General features: G+C 47.1%; 1 protein-coding gene across 1 annotated transcript in view; it reads left to right on the top strand.

Annotated features, from left to right (window-relative positions):
• CSMD1 (CUB and Sushi multiple domains 1) overlaps nucleotides 1-16,119 on the top strand; it is a 1,701,396-nt gene that overhangs the window by 54,841 nt on the left and 1,630,436 nt on the right. The window lies entirely within an intron of this gene.

Raw genomic sequence — 16,119 nt, forward strand, 5'->3', positions numbered from 1 at the left:
CTGTGTTAAACTGACAGTGTTAATGCAAATGAGACTCAGAATACCTTTTTCAGAAACACTGTAAAAGAATCCAAATGGTTTTCCCTCAAGTACAGCTTGATGGAGGAGCACTCTTGTTATAATTAAAAAGAGCTTACAGGAAAAGTCATTATGCAATCTTTTATGACAACAACAAGAACAGAAAATCAGTGGTGCACAGTGTTTAATTTGTTATGTAGAAGTTTAAAATAAGGATATTAATACAATGATGATCATAAAAATCATATTAACTTTCAGACTCCTGCAGAGATTCTATTAACCTTGCTTCAGAGTAGTAAAAGCACAAGGCAAATTCTTCTAATCCCTTCTGTACAAATGGGCAGAATACTTTTAAACTAGAGACACCATCATCGTAACTTTAACTCAAGTCAGGCTGGAGTGGCTTTCTGAGGTCATACAGTATGTCTCATATATTTAAACAGATGAACAACTAAAACTCTTTGGGCAGCTTAGAAATAAATAAGTCAGTAAGTAGGGCAGTTTCAGGTGCTGAAACCTAATGATATATATGAGCATCTCAAATTGTATTTTGAGGGAACAAATGCAAAAATTTATCAAACTGTGAAAGGCTGCACTAGAAAGATTTCCTTACATTGCTAATCTGGAAGCAAAAGTTAAATACACTTTTTTTAAAGAGAGAATGCTGCAGTGCAATACCTCTCCCAAGTTCCATTTCTAGTAAATGCCAGGGATAATCCTGTCAGACAGAGTTTCTCCTCTTTATCACCCAAATTGCAGAATGGGAGCAGACCTATGCCATGGCCGCTGCTGAATCCTCTGTGATAAGTCCCGTAAATGCTCCCCTTGCTACTATCAGGTGGCCTTTGGTCACTGGATCCCTGAGGATGTATATCTTCCTCTGCCCAACATCCAGCTTCACTGCATGCTAATATTTTCTGCATATTAATATTTTCTAATCCTTTGGTAACTTAAAAACCAAAAAAAAAACACTTTACCAGAGCATTTTCTTTATCAGACTTTCAGACTTGTCAATAACCAATGAAGATTGTCACACCATCGACCTCAAAAACAACAAGCAGTCCTGCTGCACCTTACAGACTAAAATTTATTAGGGCATGTGCTTTCATGGGTTAAACACACTTCATCAGATGTGTTGCAGTGGAGAAAACAGAATCCAGGATATATATAGCTACAGAGTGAAAAAGGGTGGAGTGGGAGAAAATGAAGTTACCAATCATTATCAGGACTGGTTAATGAAGCAAATTAAGCTGGATGCATCTCATTGAGCATGTGTTGCAGAAGTGCAAATATCAAAGGCCTTTAAAAGATCTGCTGTTTCCCCACCTTTAATATTTGGAATTCTACATTATATGCTATTAATGCTACACATGCAGGTTAAATCACTTCATTAACTGTTCCTACCAATGACACACAATTTCCTTTTCCTTCCCTTATTTTTTTTTAAATTCTAATTATACCCTGTTTTTTTCCCCCACTCCAATCCATCTAATGAAGTGGGTTTAACTATATATACTATATGTAAAAAGTGACTTTTCCCTTTTTTCACCTATAGGATGGATAAAATATAAATCATAATGAAGGAAATCAGCTCATCTATGCTCTATGAAAATGTTGTAGGGTCAGCTTGGTTTCATTCTTCGTGGGGGGAAATAGTGGCACAAAGGACAACTTTAAATGAGACCATTTTAATTAAAACGAAAGCTTTGGTTTGAAGTTGAGTAATATTTGTCTCTATACTTTTGGATTCCAATATGCGGTGCATACAGAACATAATCTTTTCAACTGCCTGAAATATAGAAATTATTTCACTAATTAAAATTGCTTTATTTACCTGTTGTAGTTGTGGAAATTGCGTTCAGTTATCTAATGGCTCTTAACATCGTCCTCTTTCTTTGATGCTGCATATTGAGAGTGTGTTTTTCTGAGCTCTATCCCCAATAACCACAAGATCTTTTTTGAGTGATAACAACAGCAACAACAAAAAGCGCGTAATTTTGAACATATTTTCCAACATCCTATACTTTGCATTTATCAACAATGAATTTAATCTACCATAGTGTTGCTTAGGTTTGTGAGATTTCTTTATAGGTCTTTCGTCAGGTTTGAACTTAACTTTCTTGAGTAATTTTAAGTTATCTGCATCCTTTTCCAGCTCAGTGTTAGGGTACATCTTTACTACAGCTCTGCTTCAAAAGAATGTCTTTTGGAAGGGAGTATCAAATCATGGTCTTTCAAAATGGAGGCATCCACACACACCAGTGGGGACCGAAGGTTCGAGGAATTCTTTTGAAAGGGCCCCAGTGCAATTTCGAAAGAGAGCGTCCACACATACCAGGGCGGTCTTTCGAAAGGGCGGGGGCAGGAAGCCCCACGGGCAGGCTCGCATGGCAGACAAGCCCTTCCGGGGCTGCCGCCCACTGTCCCTTTAAAGCCCCCCCCGCCCAGGCCTCCGTCTGCACATGCCAAGGGCCAGCAACCTGTCCCAGGCAGTTACAGATGGAGAGCAGAGAAGTCATCCTGGGCCCTCATTGACCCTGAGCAGTACCCTCCATCATGGCCACCGCCAGTGTACTGGCTGCAGTCCTGGCCACTGTGCTTCAGTGGCTTTGGGTGGCCACCACAATAGCCACCCGCTTGGAGACCATCCTCAGAGTGCAACATCCCCAACCAGTCCCCCATGTCATTTGCTGCCAGTGGAGCTTCCCCACAAGCAGCGACTGGTGGGACTGGCTGGAGGACTGGGGAAATGACCGGTGGCTACAGAACTTCAGGATGACCAAGGGGACATTCCTGGAGCTGTGCCACTGGCTCACCCCTGTCCTCCAGCACCAGGACAAATTCCTGAGGCTGGTGATCCCCTACAGAAAGAGGTGGCCATAGCCCTGTGGAAGCTGGCCACCCCGGACAGTTACCGATCCGTTGGCCACCAGTTCGGGGTGGGCAAGGCCACGGTCGGGGCCATCCTCCTTGAGGTAAGCCTTGCCAAGCTCACACCTAGACTGCATGTGGAGGTGTGGGGGGGTACCCTGGCAAGGGGCACCATCAGGAAATGGGGGGAAGCTCCTGCTAGGAATAGGGGTGGGGATGGGGATGGGACAGCAAGCTGCCCCCCCATGCTCATGAGCACACCCCCCCAATGCCCTGCAGCTTTTCTGGGCTATCAACAAGGTGCTCCTAAGGCAGCTGGTCCATGTCAGGAACTTGGATGACACCAGGTGGGGCTTCCAGGAGCTGGGGTTCCCAAACTGCTTCAGGGCCCTGGATGGTACCTGCATTGCCATTTGGGCCCCAAAGCACAGCTGCAGCGCCTTTGTGAATCACAAGAGCTACCAGTTGGTTCTCCTGCAGGCTCTGGTCGATGACAATGGCCAGTTCCAGGACATCTACGTAGGCTGGTTCGGCCATGCACACGACACAAGTGTGTTCTGGAACTCAGGGCTGGGAAGTCGCATGGCTGAGGGGAACTTCATCCCCCAGCGGGAGCTCCTCATCAGGGACACGACATTGCCACCCTACATCGTGTTGGACGCGGACTATCCCCTGCAGGCCTGGCTGATGCGTTAATACACAGGGCTTACCCAGCTGAACCAGTACCTTTTTTAATGAGAGGCTGAACCAGACCCGGGGCACTTGAGATGCCTGCACACCAGGCTGGAGGTGGGCCTCCCCAGTGTCCCAGCGGTGACTGGGGCCTGCTTCACCCTTCATCACCTGGTGAAGGTGGAACATGAGCCCTACATTCAGGGGTGGGCCACTGAGGTGGGGTGTGGTTATGAACAACCCCCTGCTGCCCTGTGTGCCAGGCCTTTGAGTGGAGGCCATGGTGACCCCCCCGCATCCTGCACATACATGCACACCCACCAACACACATGCATGGGGGACACGGGCTAAAGCATAAAAATGAGCTGTTTACTGCACAATAGAACTGTGCCCCTCGATTTGTGGGGGAACTACTTACATGAGGAGGGTGAACGGGAGCCAGGGTAGCGGTCCTCACCTCTTTACAGGGCTCAATGGCCAGGATCCCCATCACCCACACCAGCCTCTTCCTTCGCGTGTCCAGGGGTCCACTGAGGCTGGGCTGGGCCATGCCAGGGCTGGCAGTACAGGGAGGTAGGGGAGTGGCTCATGCCAGGCTCGACATGGGGGAGGTGTGGTGGGGGGCAGAGGCTCATCCTCCATCCAGCCAGCCCTGGGCAGGAGTGTGCGAGCCAGGTGCATGAGGCTGACAGGGGGCAAGTGGGAGGGGGAGCAGGGCCTCGGTCAGCCTCACCAGGGGGTGCCATTGTAGGGCGGCAGGGGGATGGGGGATTGGGGTAGGGGGAAGCTGCAGGGGGGGAGGGGAGGGGAGAGGAGGGGCCATGTGGGTCATAGGGGCACAGGAGATGGTGGTGGGGATGATGGGGGGGACTGGGAGCAGGAGTGGTCAGCGATGGGGCAGCAGCTGGAACCAGGTGGCTGACCAAGATCTGGGTGAAGGCATCTAGGTTGGGCATCAACCAGTCCCATGCCTGCTGCTCCATGCCAAGCCACTCCCATATGATGCCCATCAGCTCCTGCAGGGTGGCTGTGTGTGCCATGTCCCCTGCCTTCACCTCCACCTCCCTGGCCTGGTGGTGCTGGCCAAGGGACCAGTGGCGGCCCTGCACTGTACCCCAACCCCATCCTGGGGGCTCTGCAAGGACTACATCTGGGATTCCCCCTCTGGGTTGCAGGAGTACTAGCTCTCCTCTGCCACCCTCTGTCCCTCCATGGCCTGGCAGCCCAGGATGCTGTCTGGCCTGCATGGTGCTGGGGGCCACATGTCAGCCCTTTGAGGCTGGGGTGGCGGGACCATCTGGCTTGCCTGTGTCCTGGAGCTGATGTCCCTGTGGGTGGGCTGTGGTCACCATGGGCAGAACTGTGCGACTCCTTCCCTAGCCCTGAGGCCACCAGTGTTCACGACACATACCTGTGGGTTCCTCCAGGAACTTCGGCAAGGTGCAGTCGCTGGGGGCAAGGCTGGATGGGCTGGAGGGGGCATCGATGATGGGGGCACCTTTGCTCAAGCCCTCGTCATTGCTGCTGGCTGGGATCCATGGTGGGTGCCTGTGGGTGGCTGGTGGTCTGGGGCAGTCCTACCACTCAGTCCCCGTCTCCTCTGGCTCTGTTGGGGGATTGGCTGTGTCCAGGAGCACAGCCGGGGGTCCTGCATCCTTCGGCCCAAGGAGGTGGCCAAATTCTTTAAAGTAGGGGCAGCTGGTGGCCGCTGCCCCTACTGCCCAGCTGTGTCCTGAGCCTGGCAGTAGCCCTGCTGGAGCTCCTTGACCTTGGACCCCAGCCGGTGAGGCCTTTGGCCAGGCGCTCGAATGACACCGCGTTCCAGCGCCAGACCCTGGTCTGGTGCAGGACCTCCTCATCTTCCCACAGGGCGAGGAGGTCCTGCACCTCTGCACTGGTCCAGGAGGGGGCCCAGCACATGGGGGGCTGGCTCCCCTCCTGTGAGGACTCTCCCCCTGCCCCAGTCTGTGGATGGCCTCTGGAGTGGGCGAGAGTCCTGGCTGTTGGCCATGGTGCTGGAGGTGGTGCGGCTTCCCCCCAGGTGCCGCAGCTGGCAGTGGGCTGAGCAGCAGTGTGGAATCCCTGCTGCCTGCACACTCTCAGCTTCCTTCCTGAGGGCTTCTGGGTTCCTGCATCCTTAGGCATGGCCAGATGCTGCAGCCATAGAGCTCCGTCTGTACTGTGAGTGGTGCCGCTGCCTGCTGGCTGATCGCTGTCATGGAGGACTTTTTCAAAAGAGCAGGCTGCAGACCGTCTAGACTTGCTTTCTTTCAAAATTATCTTTTGAAGGAGGGCGCTCTTCCCATTCTGAGAACAGTGGACTGACTTTGAAAGAATGGGGAAGTTCTTCCAAAGTTAATTTTGAAAGAGCGTCATGTGAGCATAGATGCTCCGCAGGGGGTTTCCAAAGAACTCAGTCTTCTGGTCTGGATTTCAAATGTACTTACCAGTGTAGATGCACCCTTACTGTTTTGAGGAAAATGATATTTTAAAATAACCATTGAATGTGGTATCTTAAAAAAAAAATCCTTCTTTCAAAGCAAACATGGTTTAATCTTCTCTTCAACAATATTGGTTTTTTTTAAACTAATGTTGTGGAGAACTACACACACAATCTGATAAAGTGCACCTTAGCCATGAAAGCTCATTACCTAATAAATAAGATTGTTAGGCTACGTCTACACGTGCACCCAACTTCGAAATAGCTTATTTCGATGTTGCGACATCGAAATAGGCTATTTCGATGAATAACGTCTACACGTCCTCCAGGGCTGGCAACGTCGATGTTCAACTTCGACGTTGCTCAGCCCAACATCGAAATAGGCACAACGAGGGAACGTCTACACGGCAAAGTAGCACACATCGAAATAAGGGAGCCAGGCACAGCTGCAGACAGGGTCACGGGGCGGACTCAACAGCAAGCCGCTCCCTTAAAGGGCCCCTCCCAGACACACTTTCATTAAACAGTGAAAGATACACAGAGCCAACAACTAGTTGCAGACCCTGTATATGCAGCACGGACCCCCAGCTGCAGCAGCAGCAGCCAGAAGCCCTGGGCTAAGGGCTGCTGCCCACGGTGACCACAGAGCCCCGCAAGGGCTGGAGAGAGAGTATCTCTCAACCCCCCAGCTGATGGCCGCCATGGAGGACCCCGCTATTTCGATGTTGCGGGACGCGGATCGTCTACATGTCCCTACTTCGATGTTGAACGTCGAAGTAGGGCGCTATTCCCATCCGCTCATGGGGTTAGCGACTTCGACGTCTCGCCGCCTAACGTCGATTTCAACTTCGAAATAGCGCCCAACACGTGTAGACGTGACGGGCGCTATTTCGAAGTTAGTGCCGCTACTTCGAAGTAGCGTGCACGTGTAGACGCAGCCTTAGTCTTTAAGGTGCTACAGGACTGCTTGTTTTTTCCACACAAAGAAGTCAGACACATGAAGAATTTGAATAGTCTTCCAGCAAATCTGCCCTATTTAAACGATAAAGAAAGAAATACACTATTGACTCCATCATTACGTTTTTTTCTTCTTTTAACTACTTAACATGTTTACTCAAAACCCAGAAACAAAAACATTGCTGGAAGAATCATCCTTTCCACCTTTCCATCCTTTCCATCTTTCAGTGAGACAGAAGTCACATGACCTTGCATTTTGTCATTTTGAACATCAGTAGGACATGCATTCATGACATCCTTAATGAGACAGCATTTCCAGAGCATGCTCTATTGATAGTAATAAAATAATACATTTTAATATTGAAAGTTGTCATTGTGTGACCGATAGCTAATTATTTTTTCCATGCTTCACTTGGGTCACTAATTTACACCATCAGGTTGATAATTGTCAAAGCTTATCAACTGATTGTAGTCCTTTATTATCTATGCAATAGAAAAAGACTGCAAATGTGAATGTGTATACAGCAGATTCTGTGTGAAGAGAGAAGTTTGCATTTGTGAATATTAAAACATAGTGTATTTGATTTTCCTAAGTGTATTTGGTGTTCCTAAAAATAAGATGTGAAACTGCACTTTTTCACTGTTATACTTGTGCATATTTTCCAATCAAATTCTAAAAAGTCTGTGTATTTGTAAAAAGGGTATTTTGTTTATTTGCTTAGTCTTAAAAACAAGATTGATGTAGCTATCATTGCATTTTTTTTCTAATGGACCCTAACATGCTTTTTTTGTTTCTGTCCTTACCCGCACAACAGTAACTTTGATGTTGGAAGAGAACTGGGAGTAGGGCTTTTAAATTAACCCTTACCACATAGAGCAGCAAGACTGAAAATATATCATTAAGCCTAATCCTGCTTCCACTGAAATTACATGGAAGCTTTCCAATAATTTCAGTAAAAGCAACAAGAAGTCAGCATCGGTCTCTATATATGTTTCACAGTAGATGATAGTCATTTTTGAAAGAAAAATAACTAGACATGTATATACCCATGTTCAAAATGAAAAATGTGTAGGAAGTTCATCTCTGTAAAATGTTCAAAACACATGCCATGAAGCATCTTTATGAGATAAAAGGAGAAAAAATACCTAGAATCAGCCCTGCTGCAGGGAGCAATCTGTGTACCAACTCCTCTTTTATTTTAACCCCCCCGCTCCTCCCCCCAAAAAAAACCCAAAAAAAACCCCAAAAAAATCACTGCCTAGAAGAGATGGCTTATTTGTGTCCAGAAAGAAAAATGAAAACTGAAGGCGGGAAAATATGGGCTAATGCAAAGACAGAAAATTTCACCAGGTCTGTCTGTGGCATTAAAGTAATATCTCTTCATTCAAATAACCCAATAAAAACCTTGTAGTCGGTTATGATACTTCTTGCTAATTGCTAAGGCAGTGTAAATCAATTTGAAGTATTTTTCAGTTTTGGGGATGGAGAACCCTATGTACCTGAATTTTTGTGAGGTAACCAGGGCTTTTGACTCTTTAGTCCTTCAGAACCAATACAAATTACAGAGAGAAGTAGATTCGACTACTGCTCACATCATTACTGATAGTGCTGATTAAATTATTTTCCAAGGAATAATCCTTTCATAAGATTTACCAAGAGTTTAATTTGACTTATATCATCAATATTATTCAGAGAGATGTGTGAAAACATAAAAGTCAGACTATGTTTCAAAGACTAGGTAAAATTTGATAAAGTGGCAGTTGTATGCATGGGTTTGTTTGTTTGTTTGTTTTTAAACACTACTGGTGCATTTTGTAATTTGTGATTTCCACAATGTAAACAGTACCAGTTATAACAAGAAAGTGGAATTGCTTTTTCATTATTTTATTCAGTTCGTATAAACCAAATGCTCCATCCACCATTTGCTGTTCTCTGTACTCCAGCTCAAACCAGTTAGCTATAGGCACCTATGTACCAGTAAACTAAAGATACTACTATAAATTTAATCTCATCAGAAATATGTAGATAACCTTATCTATTGCCATATGTATGAATGTTTATATATTGTACCAGTTGCCCAGCCCAGCTTTAAAATTTACATCTATGAAACTCCCGCACTGGTAAAAATGAAAAAAGAGCTATTTGATACAGTATTTTTCATTCTTTGATATCAAATGATGCTCAAGAAACAATAGTCTATAAAGATTTGGATTACTCTTGAAGCAGAAATATACTGGTGCATTTGGGCAGTTTTTATGCTGTTTCACCAAAGTAAGACTTTTCAAACATTGATCTAAGTGGGCCCCAAGAGGATTACCTAAGAATATTCTAATGCCAGGCCTGTTACTTCTAGTTTCCAGAATGGCTTCTGGGGGCTCACTTACAGGTAATCCACATTTGGTCAGCTTTAAGGCAATTCTGATTTGAGATTGCAGAACATACTGAAACAGATCCCAGGATCATAGACTAAAAAGACAAGACTGACTCTCTCAGTCAACTTGCATAAATTACTTCTCAGGCTGTGTCTGCACTACGAAATAAGGTTGACCTTGTAACACTGGATTTTATAAAGTTGAGGTTGAATGTTCACACCTGTCCACAAAGTTGACTTAGCGTGTGCTCGCTAATTGCCAAAGTGTGACTGGAATGGCAATGCTAACCCCTCTCTTTGAAGCCAAAGTGTGGAATCCTGTCCCACAGTTACCTGAGTCCTGCTTTATTCTGTGATTTATTTGCTGCTGCTCCTGCATTATGGGAACAACTTCCCCACAAGTTATTGTGTGAGTGTGATGTCACTTTCCACACTGCATTGTCCTCTCAACAAATGGCCATTTCTTAGAAGTCTTTTATCCCCAAAAGAGACTGTTTGTCCTGCACGTGTCTCTACCAGTCTAACAGGAACCTCACTGGTCTCCTAGTGAAAGAACACCTTGAAAAATCTGCACAAGAGTCAAAAGGATTGGTAATGGTGCTCAGGCTACAGTTATTTATGAGCATTTCAGGAAACCTTTAAATTTTCTTGCATTCAGTGGAGCTGGTCAACAAGTCAGGGAGCTCTGTTCCACATATTATGGTGTCTGTTCTCCAGGTGTCTGTTTTACCCCTCTGAAATGCAGCAAACAGGACACCGCAGAGACTGCAGATCCCCGAGTCACATGCTTTGGTAATCAGGGGAGGGGAACGAAGCAGTCCACAATGCAGCTTTGGCCAGCCAGCCCTGTGACCAACCTCTGGAGTCAGACACTGCAGAGAGGCTCCTGTTAGCATGGGGCAGGCTCCAGACCTCTCCCCAGTGATAGCCAGCCGCTGGAAATCTTTCCCACTTCAGAGCCTTCGCCATGCACAAGCCAGGACATGCTGCTTTCTGGAAGCCTGGTCTGTACTGTACCGCAGACCCTTGTTTTTAGGCTGGGGGAATAGCCAGCTTATTGGGCATGGGATAAACCTCTGACTGTGTGGCACCTGTGGGGGAAGGGAAGGCTGCCCCCATACAAATGTGAACTGCAAAAAATAAGCTTCTCGGCCTCTCATACAAGCATGACCTCCACAGCCTATCCATCACATGGTGTAGTGGGGTGGGAGGAGGCCTGTCACATGGCACCGGAGGGGCTAGCCACATGGTGATGTGGGGGATAGACCTACAACTGTATGGCACCTGTGCGGGTGAGGGTCTTCCTCCTGTACAAATGTGAACTGCTGAAAAGATGTTTCTTGACCTCTCATACAAGCATAACCCCCACAGCCTAACCACCATGTGGTGTGGTTAGGTGAGGGCTGTCCCACCGAATGGCACCAGGTGGGGCTAGCTATGTGGTCGGGGTGGACTAGACTCCCGACTGCATGGTGCCTGTCGGGGAGCTGGGTCTCCATGTACAAAAGTGAAGTGCTGGAAAAAAAAAACTCGGCTTCTCCTGCTATATCCTATGCAGAGAAGAAGCCTTCACCCTGTGCAGGGCAGGATATGTCACCCTGTTGTATGATGTGCTGCTGTCTTGTCCCAACATCCAAGCTGCCACATGGTGTGGTGGGGTGGTCGCTAGCCTGGCAGGTGAACTTAGACCCTGTCTCTCCTGATGGCTCCATACTGGGGCTCTTTTTCATGGCTAGATGTGAGTACCCACTTATCATAAAGAAATGAATTCATAATGCTGGGCTTTCCTAATTCCTGCACTTGTGGAGAACATGGCAGGTGAAACCGGAGAGAATGTACACTTGTGGGGCATAGTGGGATACATGGGGAGCGCCTCTGGAGGTCAATAAAATTGTAACACTGTTTCCACACTGGCATTAGTCCAACTTTTTAAATTTGAACATGACGTTACGCTGAGCCTCGGGGCTGGCATAAGAAAATTGACCTTAGTGCTCCCTAAAATTGACCTAATGGTATTTGCAGTGAGGACAGTGACATTGTAAAATCAAATTAACTGCCTTAAAATTGACTTTATGCTGTAGTGTAAACGTAGGTTTACGTGGACTTCAGGATCTTGTTTGCATATAACTTAGAATACTAGAATTCTAGTATTGTTCAGTTTATCAATGGCATCCCCTGGAAGAATAAAAATGAATGGAATTTCAAGTTCAGGCATTCTATTTCCAGGAGACTGTTTACAATTGTACTGAACAGAAAGGGACCGGCATGTGAACACTGAGGCATAGCTTCCTTTGCTGTTGCTCTCTTAGAACAGGGTTTTTCAGCTGATGGGTCATAAAAAGCCATCTGAGTGTTGTGAGGCCTTCAAAATGGTATTTTAAAAGAAAGAAACTCACTCCTCTTGTCACAACTGCCTTCATCTTCAAAGTACTCTGTCAATCTATCAAAACACATTCACTTCATAGATTTGTCCTGCTTTTTTAAATCTTTAGAGTAAATATAGGGATATTATGAAAAAAATTGACTTGGAGCAAAGGGTCAGTCACTTAAACTTTCTAGAGTAACTGAGACTTTGTGTTAGCACACAAATAATATGAAGAAAATGGTCACAGCCTTCCTCCTTGGAATGAAAATTGCTTTCACGTACAGTATTAAGAAACTATTTAGTTTTCATTTTTTTTAAGTTGTGTCTTATGCTTGTAATAAATCTCCTTATCTAATTAGTCATATTATATGAAAGTTGATCCACCTTTAGAAACTGGAAAAATTAATGAATATCTTCATTAAATGAATTAAAAGACAGTTGAAAGTTGATCATTCTGAAGCCATTCCATTTTTTACCCAGACTTTTCAACTGGCATGAGAAGAGGTGTTGTTTGAAATATTCCTTCATCATAGGAAAATATCTTTCAGAACTTTTTTTTAACCAATTTATCATATATTTTCACTGGACTTATGGAAGTCTGAAAACAATATAGTACAGTAAAATATTCTAACTTTTCCATTTTGGGATCCTGTTAAAAGATGGCTGAATGACTGCTGGACTGATTCTGTTACTGAGTGTCATGTAACTGCTGTAAAAGTGGCATAAGTAATAGGAAATCATACCTGCAAATCTTTCTGGATACTTCTATTCTAGATGACTCCTTAATTCCTGGTGAAAAACAGCAGAAAAAATGGTAGGCCTTTAAAATATCAATTATACATAACCTCTACTATCTTTTTTTTTTCTCTCTCCAATTTGAATGCAATAATGGTAATATGTTTAAATGTTAAGCCCAAATTTCTCTGCTTGGATAAACCTGGTCCTTATAGGCTACATGTACACTAGAAGCATCTGTTGATGCAGTTGTGTTGACAAAACCTCTGTTGACAGAGTGTATCCACCCACAAAATCAATCTCCTCTACCAACAGAGAGCAGCTAGACTGCCCAGCCCTCTGTCCACAGTACGGCTTATCAGAAGTTCTAATAACAGTGCTTCCCAATGAATCTGAAACCCTCTATGTCAACAGAAGGGTCTACACTGCACTTCTGTGGACAGAACTCTATCGACAGAAGCATTATTCCTCAAATTTTTGAGGGATAACACTGTTCAGACACACACAGGTTGTGTCTACACTAGCAAGTGCATTCAAAATCAGGATTGGAAGACCGAGTTCTTTCGAAAGAAGCCGCGGAGTGTCTACACTGATATGGCGCTCTTTTGAAATTAACTTCTAAAGAACTCCCCCATTCTTTTGAAATTGATCCTCTGCTCCCGGGATGGGAAAAGCTCCCTCTTTCGAAAGACAATTTCAAAAGAGAGCAAGTTTCGAAGCTCTGTGGCCTGCTCTTTCGAAAGAGTGGGTCCTCCATGGCCGTGATCAGCTGGCAGGCAGCAGCACCACTCACAGCACAAGCGGAGCTCTATGGATCCAGTGTCTGGCTGCCTTTCAGCATGGAGGCTCCCAGAAGTCCTCAGCCAGGAAGCTGAGAGCGTGCAGGCAGCAGGGAGCCCACTCTGTCGCCTTGACAGCTCCCAGCCTCAATGCCCCAGGGGAAGCCACAGCACCTCTGGCACCATGGCCAGCAGCCAGGACTCCTGCCCACACCAGGGACTGTTCAGGGACCAGGGGGAGTCCTCCCAGGAGGGGAGCCAGCCCCCCCAAACATCAGGCCCCCTTTTAGACAGAGACTGAGCTGCAGGACCTCCTTGCCCTCTGGGCAGATGAGGAAGTCTTGCAGCAGATGGGGATCCAGCGCCAAAACGCGCCCATCTTCGAGTGCCTGGCCAAGGGTCTCACCGGCTGGGGTCACCCCACCCAGACCCTAGACCAGGTGAGGTCGAAAGTGAAGGAGTTCCAGAAGGCATACTGTCGAGCTCGGGACACAGCCAGGCGGTCGGGGGCAGCACCCACCAGCTGCTCCTACTACCGAGAACTGGACTGCCTCCTTGGGTCCAAGAAGGCGGGAACCCTTGCCGTGTACCTGGACACCGCCAACCCCACAACCAAGCTGGAGGAGATGGGACAGGGACAAAGGAGGAGGACCGGCCCAAACCACCGGCCACCTGCAGGCGCCCCCAACAGATCCAGGACACGTGCAATGATGAGGGCTTGAGCGAGGGGGCCCTTGTCATCGAAGTCCCCTCAGACCCATCCAGCCTGGCCCCCTCCAACCACACCTTGCCCAATTTCTTGGACAGACCCACAGGTATGTATTGTGCATGTTGGTGGCTGTGGAGCTGGGGGGAAGGGGTGCGCAGACCCACTCAGAGTGGCCGCAGCTCACCCACAGGGACGTCAGCCCCAGGGCATGGGCAAGCCAGACAGCCTCACCATCCCCATCTCAGAAGGCTGACGTGTGGCACGCAGCACCATGTGGGCCAGGTAGTACCACGGGCCACCGAGCTGCAGAGGGACTGAAGGAGGCAGAGGAAAGCCAGCACTCCTGCAACCTAGGTGTGGAACCCTGCATGAGGTCCCTGCAGGACTGCCAGGATAGGGTGGGCAGGATGGGGGGGTGGGTTCAGGGGGTCCCTCACTGGGACTAATGGCCTGTTCCTTTCCCCTTTTGTCTCCACAGGTCCAGCAATGAGCAGCTGGACCAGCCCTGTGACGGGCCTGGGGACCCCAGTGATGGAGGGTGAGGGGAAGTGGCCCAGGCCTTGGACAGGGCCAGCACGGGGCTATTGCTGGTCCCTCTGCCAGGGCCACCAGGCCAAGTAGGAGGAGGCAGGGGACATGGCCCACATGGGCACCCTCAAGGAGCTCACGGGCGTCATATAGGAGTGGCTTGCCATGGAGCAGCAGGCATAGGACCGGGTGGGGTCCAACTTGGAGGCCCTCATGCAGCCCGTGGTAGGCCACCTGGCCCCTGCCACCGCTACATCGCAGGTCACTCCTGCACCCACAGCCCCCGTCGCCTCCCTACTGTCCCCCATGCCCCCCCAACCCATGCATCCCACCACTACCAGCAGTTCCCCCCACCCCAATCCCACAGCCCTCTGCCCCCCTCACAACGCCCCCCAGAGGAGGCCAACCTTGAGGTCCTGCTCCCTCCCTACCTCCCGCAGCCAGCCTCATCCACTTGGCCCACACCCTGCTGGCCAGGGCTGGCCAGGTGGAGGCCGAACCCCGCCCCCATGCTGAGCCTGGCACAGATACGGGGACCTCACCCGAGCCACACCCCTACCTCCCTGTGCCACCAACCCCAACTCGGCCCCAGTGGGGACCCCAGACATGTGGAAGAAGGGGTGGGCACAGGCAAGAAAGCTCTTGGCCATCGAGCCCCCTGGAGGCCCCTTCTGTCAACAAAATTCTCTAGTGCAGACACAGCCATATGTATTTACTCAACACCTCTCTGATTTGTCTTTACTTTAAAGAGAGAGCTATTAAAGCTATTTTTGCATTCATAATTTATTCAGACCTTTTTCACTGTAATTTTCAGCTTATTAACAGTTCAGCGCTGCACTGATATTTATATTTTCTTTCAATTATATAAAATGTATTTAATATTTTTCATCCATAAATCTCATGATTTTTACAAAGAGTAATCATGTAGCCTGCAATTTATATAATCAGTCATTAAAAAAGCCAGGACTAGAATCAATGAGTCCTAACTTCCAGTTTTCTGACCTGTCTACTGGAATCAACAGTCTGATGCTTCCCAGCTCACTTCATCCTTATACTTAATGGTACAGATTGGAAAAGAGCAATTTTATCACTAACCTAGACAGTCAAAAGTGTGTGATACTGTATTTGCTGTGTTTTGGCGTTCTGTTTACATTCTCTCACAGTAGCATACAATTAAAGGATCTTCTTATAATTAAGCAATAGAACATGAATGTATGTGAATCATGCAGCAATAAATAACATCTACAGGTGCTGATCTATCCAATCGGGTAGGAATTATTTTACAGATTCATACACTAATAAAGTATGTAGAACAGTGATCATTTCTGAATGCAACCATAGACAAATGTCCTTAAGAAACAAGTATCAGGGATGTAGCCGCATCAGTCTGTATCTTCAAAGAGTCCTGTGGCACTTATAGACTAACAGATATTTTGGAGCATAAGCTTTCTTGAGCAAAGACTCGCTTCATCTAACAAAGTGGATCTTTGCCTGTGAAAGCTTATGCTTCAAAATATCTGTTAGTCTATAAAGTGCTGCAGGATTCTTGTTTTTTAAGAAACAAATGCACATTCATACTGACAGAACATTAGATATTCCAGAAATAAGTTTCAAGAAATTTTTGTCAACTCTTACTCCTATTTTTATTTGACTTGGTAATAAAAAACGACTGT

Source organism: Carettochelys insculpta, chromosome 3, assembly GCF_033958435.1.
Source record: "Carettochelys insculpta isolate YL-2023 chromosome 3, ASM3395843v1, whole genome shotgun sequence".
NCBI classification, from domain to species: domain Eukaryota; kingdom Metazoa; phylum Chordata; order Testudines; family Carettochelyidae; genus Carettochelys; species Carettochelys insculpta.